This window comes from Arvicanthis niloticus, chromosome 18, assembly GCF_011762505.2.
Source record: "Arvicanthis niloticus isolate mArvNil1 chromosome 18, mArvNil1.pat.X, whole genome shotgun sequence".
Lineage (NCBI taxonomy): Eukaryota > Metazoa > Chordata > Mammalia > Rodentia > Muridae > Arvicanthis > Arvicanthis niloticus.
The window spans coordinates 27,610,364-27,617,800 of record NC_047675.1 but is presented as its reverse complement, the minus strand read 5'-3'; the positions used below and the strand labels follow the sequence as shown (position 1 = coordinate 27,617,800).

The 7,437-nt window shown below is 35.9% G+C and overlaps 1 pseudogene; it reads right to left on the bottom strand.

Moving 5' to 3' along the window:
- Positions 1-2,421: 2,421 nt before the first annotated feature.
- Positions 2,422-7,437, bottom strand: part of LOC117723489 (E3 ubiquitin-protein ligase RNF4-like) — a 52,651-nt pseudogene continuing 47,635 nt past the window's right edge.

Genomic DNA, 7,437 nt, shown 5'->3' with positions numbered 1-7,437 from the left:
ACTAAAGGTGTAAATTTATAGTATTATATCAGCTTCATAACATCTTAAATCACTTAAACTGTAAATAATCATGGCACTGGTCATATTGGAGATAAATATGAAGTATTAGGATAAGGTCTTCAAATTTCAGTTAACAAGTATTAGTTCTCATACTTTCCCTTCTATATTAAACTCACCTGGGAAAAGGAGCAAACATTTTAAAATAATAATAAATATTAATGATAACATAATAATTGATGTGTATTATATTATATATTATTGTATTATATTTGATATATACATATATAATAATTATATTTATAACACATATAATTATTAATGTCACTTCTTGTCAATTTGCATCAAGATTCCCATCATGCATTCTATAAATAATTGATATCATCAAATTGTGTGATTATTATTTTATATATGTATATAATAATAATAAAAGTAACTATTATTATTATAATTATAAGGAAGGTTGGGGCTCCCTTATCTTTTTTCTTTTGTTTCCATCTTTAATACTAGTCCAGAACAGACTGATACCCATGAGCATAGTTTACATGTAACAAAGAAAAGGGTTAAACTATATACATTAAGGAAAAAGGAAAGAAAATCTTTCCTATACCAACCTTTTCCTATTAAAGCATTTTCTGATTAGAAGAAATAAACACATCTTTTTCTCAATTTAATTTAGAATGAAGTAGTAGAACTTTTATGCTCAACTTCATAAACCGTCTTTAAGGAGAAAATGAATTTTTAAATTGGTGTAACCATATTTACCAGTAAACTGGCTGCATTACCAGTGAACTTGCTATCATTAGAACTAACAAAACCAAGTCCATGAGGCCCATGGGGAACTCAATGGCTGTGACATCCAATGGGAGGGCACATACCACACATCACAATGATGAGAGTTAATGCTCTTACCCTCTGAGTCCATGGAAAAGACTTATTACTCTCATTCAAACTAACTGAAGTCAAACGGTTAAAAAGTCAGAATGAAGAATAAAACTATTTTTTTTCACATAGAGGAGGAACACTCCTTCAGCTCCATTTAAAGTGAATTCTGTGGTGAGTCCCTGCTCCTTCAGAACAGTAAACTGAAAGTCAGTTATTGCTAGCAAAGATCCAGTGGTCCTTTTCCCACCTCAAAGATGTTTCACACAAAAAGGCTATTGCTTTGGCTTGAAGCCCTCTGAGGAAGTAATCTGGAGGTGGAGGCAGGCTGGCATTGAAGGCCTATCTTCTACAAGCCATCTTGTGCCTAGTGTCCCTAGGGACAATTTACTACCTCACTGTCTCTGAGAGCACCAGAGGCTCCCACACATATAGATTGGAGCAGATATTGTTATGTGGTCCCACTGGGAAGAAGAGGCACCGTGCTTTGCCGACCAAAACCTACTGAGCAGTCAAAAGTCCAGAGGATCAAAGCTCAATTGGATAGAAGAGCAGCTTTGGAAATATCCATCTATTCAAGGGGTGTAGGAAAGCCAGGGCAGTAGTAGGTTGAGTAGGGCAACAGTTCTGAAATATGGATAACAGTGACTTGGGCAAAAGCATGTAAGTGAACAGCTGATAAGGCCGTTGTTACCGATACCACCTCCTGATATCTATGTAGACAACATAGGACAGACACATCTTAGCAGAAAAGAGAGGACACTCAAACACTTGCTTGTCCTATTAGCCTTGAATATTCTGTGCCAGGAAAAGAACTTTGGAGCATGGGTAGGATTCCTGAGAACAGTTGGTGAACAGAGATGGGGTGGGATGGGCAACACTTGGCTGAGGATACTATCAGTGCTACATCTTCCAGATGCTGAAGAGCAGGTGAAGAACGGGCTTTACTGCACTTTCTCATTCTTGGGAAACAGGATTGCCCTGCAGAGTCTCCTGATTTGCAGAAAACACTGCACATCAATGATAAGTTTCAGGCAGAATTATAGGTCACCTCTACTCTCATGGGAAGGAAAACTAAAAGTGCACCAGTTAGGCTTTTCATGGGCAGTTTATGTACTAGTATTCTTGGGCTATTTGGACTATCTGGCCAGGTCACTGTTTGGCAGGCAGAAGAGCTAACTGGTAGGTTCTGCACCCACAAGAACTGGGACAAACTTTCTCAACAGAACTTCTTGGCCAATGTAAGCTCCATAGAGGCTGGGGCCATGATGCTCAACTCCAATATGCCTGACTCCTTTTTTCCTACTCTGGGCTCAGACCACCCAGAGAGGCAGAGATGCTGATCTGATCTGGGAGAACCCCTGGATCTCGTCCTCCAAAGCATTACTATGGAGATAACAAAAGGATCTAAGGGGTTGGAAAACAAAAGACCAGTTTTACATCAGACATTGATTTTTTGAAAGTCTTTTTGAGCTCAGGAAACTGGAGGTAGACATCATGCAAAAAAGCCAGCCTGGTGTATCCTAAGCATTTGTGAACATTTCATATATAAATGGGGTGGTATCCTTTATGGTTGATTTTTTTCCTACAAGTTGTGCAAGTGTTAGCATTCTTAAGGGAATCACCACGGAGGCACTGGCTACACAAGACATGGCCACATTCTGAAGAAACAATGAGACATCCATTCTGCACAATCTCAGGGAATCCATCCATGCAGATCGGACAGCTGACAGTATCCTGAGTCCAGTAGCACCATCATCCTTGGTGCTTCGAAGAGTGTGGGTAGTCATGTACACATCTTTGTCCCTAGACAGTTCCTCGTCATCCCTTCTCACCACATAGCTGTCAGCATGGTCTTGGCACAACCTCCTCCCATTTCTCCTTGGCCTTCTCCTTTCTTCAACAATCACAACAGAGTCATTGTGAGTCAGGTCCACAACCACAGGCTCTAAAGATTCACAGGTGAAGTCCACAGTTTCATTTCCAACCGTTTCCACAAGTTCTATGGGTTCTGCTTCCAAAGAAATCTCAGGGGTTGAAGTTGTTTCTTGAGTTCGCTTCTGGGTTTGTCTAGAATTTACGATTCCACTACTCAGCTTTCTTTGAGGATTTCTCTAAGGTCATCAAAGGAGAAAGAAGCCGTGTACTCATTGTACCCTCTAGGAAGTGATCTACACCAAGGTTTATGGTGTGATAGAATGTTCTCAATCGCTCATGCCCACTGAATACTCATCCTGTGGTTTACAAATTGGAGCCAACTAGATGTCCAGTATGTCCAAATTTTGGAGCTGGTGTTATCAGCCAGATGATGGCTGGGCCAATGCGCTCTAGCAAAGATGTACCTACTCCAGCAGCCCGGGGCTCCTTATAATCCAAGCTTTGGTCTACTTGGCTTCGCCTTTCAAGCACCAGGATTATTATTGTGCACCCACTGTCAATTCAAGGATCGAATTTCTTTCACAGGTTCCCTAGTGCAGTGTAAGATGAACAGCATCTTATATGTGGATCTTTGATTATTAAGAAAATACCAACTGTATTTCTTGAGAAAATACTTGGATGAAATAAAAATGGCTTAAGCTTTGAGGATATTGACAGGTTATAAAGCATTTCATCCACAGGGCAGTAGAAAGTATAGAAAGTACACAGAGTGCTTATTTATGAAAATTTAAAAAATATTTTCAGTATTTTGCAATTATAATGTAATTACATATATATTTATGCAGTTAGTGTGTATATAGTATATACATGCATATATACATATGCACACACTAAATGCATAAATACTAGTCTGTGTACTGGTTCTTATAAATATACAGTTTAAGGGTTGAAAATTTTGTACTGCATGTACAAATGGTGTGTTCTTCCCTGAGGAAGAATCTATTATTCTCAGGATTCCTTAGTGTAGCCCTTTGTGTAGGTTTAAGAACTTGGAACTTCTTGATATGAGAAATATTTTGTTTCTTGGGAACAGAGGCAAATGAGAAGGGCATGTTGCACATACACTGGGTAATCTGTATAACTTGTGTGTTATATTCTATTGGTGATAATAAAATGACCAGTGAGATTGCCCTCTGTTTTGGGGATGATTGCTTCTTACTGGATGTCTAAAGGGGTCACTATGTGATAGAGCTGCTTTAAAGATAAGCATAGAATTCAGAATAAAATAAAATAACCCTTATACTACTTTGTCATTCTTTGAACTGTCTATAGTTTCTCACATTAAGAACACAGAATCTATTTTCTCATTACTTCTGGGAAAATGAGTACACACACACACACACACACACACACACAGCCACATACACCTAGTAGGTGATAGTTATTTGAGACAGATACAGAGGTATGGAAATTGAGCTGACTTGTATTGAAAATGGAGAGATCCTTGGCCTATTCTGATTCTCATTCTCCTTTGGTTTCTCCTTCCTTCTGAAAGTTTTCTGTTCTTGTAAATTTGCATCAAGATTCCCATCTTGCATTCTCTAAACAACTGATATTGCCAAGCTGGGTGATACACTGCCTTTAAAATTCAAACCACATCAACAAGTGATTGAATTGATACGAGCACAGCTGAAATAAAGTTATATCGTTTTTTAGGGGAGTTCATCAAGGGTGTAATAGCATTGTCTCTTTACCCAACCAAATCATTGAACTTATTGTTTTATGATTACATGATCAAATGAATTGTTTTTCTTCCATAGTCTAAACTACAGTATTTTGAAATAATTATTCACTAAGTAACAGAATATTTAGACCTACAACAAAAGCCTTCTTTCCATTCTCATAGACTAAACAAACAGAATGATACCAGGGGTCTATAAATATTTGAAGGGTGTAGAGAACATATAGCTTGTTGTTCTTCCCTTTCAGTCTATTTTACAGCTCCAAATACATAAAAAACAACTACATAAGGAATGTTAATCTTGATTATTTTTAACCATCTAATTTCTACAACATATTAAGTATTCATTTTAAATGTTTTCTCAGATATGATGCTCTCTTAAGGAATAATCCCTTTGCCTGTTTAATCTCCATAGAACCACCTTGTCTCGTACCTTATTCTGTATTCTTTGTAAAGTAAGCAGAACAAGAATGGGGGGGGGCAGTGACAAGTATTTGTTATACTATGAAGTCTGTGCCCAAACAAGTCAAAATAAACACAGTATGTTTGAAATATGTGGTATAATAATATCTCATTTGCAACATTAATTTTGTTGGAACCACTTATTGCCTTCAAGGACATTTGTAAATAAATGATTAATCAAAAGGAAAAGAAAATGACATTGGCAGAATGCTAAATCTTTGTTTCTATTAAATGTACAAACATTTACAAGAAAACTAACCTCTTTGATTGGAACCAAAGTATAGCAATATTCAATCCATTAACAATGTGAAGTGAGATGTCCAGCTCTTAGGTCTATATACTTGTTTCTGTGAAGTTGCTAAAGTAAATAATAATATTAGTTCAAGATGACTCACATTTCCATTATAGATAAAATTATACTGTTGCACTGAAAAAGAAACAATTGAGGAAATGAAAACTCCAGGAATTGTTATTCATTTTTAATATGGATGTAATATCTATTAAATATTATAAATGAAAACTAAAAGAAATATTGACATGGAAGTGTTGATTAATGATATTTCTACAAATATCATTAGAAAGGCTGTTGAAGAATAGTGTATCTGTACTCAAACAATATCTGTTATTTTAAAAGGTGAATGATGAGGGGAAAGTAAAGATATAATGACCTTTAATCAAAAAAAAAATAAACTATAAAAATTGGACATAATTAATTTAACTTGAAATACTTGTGTTATGAAGTCCAGTAAGGGTAAATGTAGATAGTAGGGGATATGAATTCATGCAGAATGAATTATATAAATATATACTTCATTCCCTAAAATCTGTGGACTTTTAAAAATATTACAGTCAGAAACTGGACATTTTTGTGTTTTTTTCTTATATATTTATTTGAGACACAGTCTGAGTGCATGGTTCCAGCTAGACTTAAATTTACTGTCTGATTTTCTCAGGATCCTGAGGGTTAGGATTAAAATTGTGTTTCTCAACACCTTATCAAAACAAGGATCTTAAATTAGTACTGCCTACCCAGCTACCAAGGGCTGCTGAAGTCATGGCTCTTGGAGGTGAATCTACAATTACCAGTTTTCCACACTAACATATAATCCCTAACTACAGTACAAACATTTGTACTTATTACCACAGATAAGTGTAACCCTTACTCCTCCTCAAGGAAAATATTCTTTGCAACACACAGAAACCCACAACCGAACAAAATATAAAGTTGTGGAGCCTAGTCTCAACTTACACATAACTCTGCATTAAGGCTCAGGGATCGTGGCAGAAAAGGAGGCTGGAAGATTATAGGGGCCAGAGAAATAGGGGCGTTTCTCCTAGGAATGTAAGAAGCTACACCCATATAGTTTGATCAACATGAATGGGCTGAACAAAGATAACAACAATAGATATGCAAAAGTGGGCAGGGAAGGCCCAGGTTTCAACTGTATGCAAATAATTGTAGGCAATTAAATAATGCTGGGAGCTAGGAAACCTGTCTTCTCCAGGGGTGACCATACTAATTAGTTATTCAGTGTCCAAATCGTCGATCCTGTAACAATTTACATAAAAATAGATCATATATATTTAGTAGATTGTATTTATGTAATATGAACACACACACATATACTCTCATATATGTATATAACAATTACAACAGAGAACATGAATTTAAACATAAGAAATACAGGGTATATGGGAGGGTGTGCACTGATGAAAAAGAAAAGTGAAATGATATATCTCAAAATTAAAATAAATACAAATTTCCCTAAACATATTCATCATCTTATTAAAGAGCAAGCCATTTATCCAATCTGACTTGACATAATTTTGTAATATTAATTTTGTTTTAAGTAGATTTTTAGAGAAAATACAAGATTCTGTTTGTAATGTATAGTTATATATTCATTCATAAAACAAACAAGAAATGCATACATAACTAAAGCATAAATACACTGTATAGGCTTTGGTTTCTAACTGAATATGGATTGAGATTGAGTAATGCATACAGTGTGGAGGTAAAATGTAACTGCTGTGGTATTAGTATGCACAGCTACCACTTGAAAAAAGAAATTCTATCAGAAACCCAGTAACAGAGTTAAATTGGAAGGAGGTTCAAGACCTAACATCTTATTTAAAATGGATGCGTTCAGAATAACTATACATTGCATTGATATTTAATATTTCACAGATGCATGTATTCTATTTGTATGGGCTATTCCTAAAACAGAAGCATTTGATGAAATTCTTCCCTCAAGATCTGGATGGTGTTTTAAATTTTCATGTTACAGTGAGTTTCTCAGGATAAATCAATGGAAGCGAGATACAAGGAGCTATGATTCTAAGGTGTTTATATAGTCATCTACTAGAGACAAAGCTGTCACTCTCCATTAGATTTATTTCATAACCATTGGTCATTCTGCCTTACAGCACACTTTTCATGTATTCCTATAAAGAGGATAGAGGAATAATAGAAATTT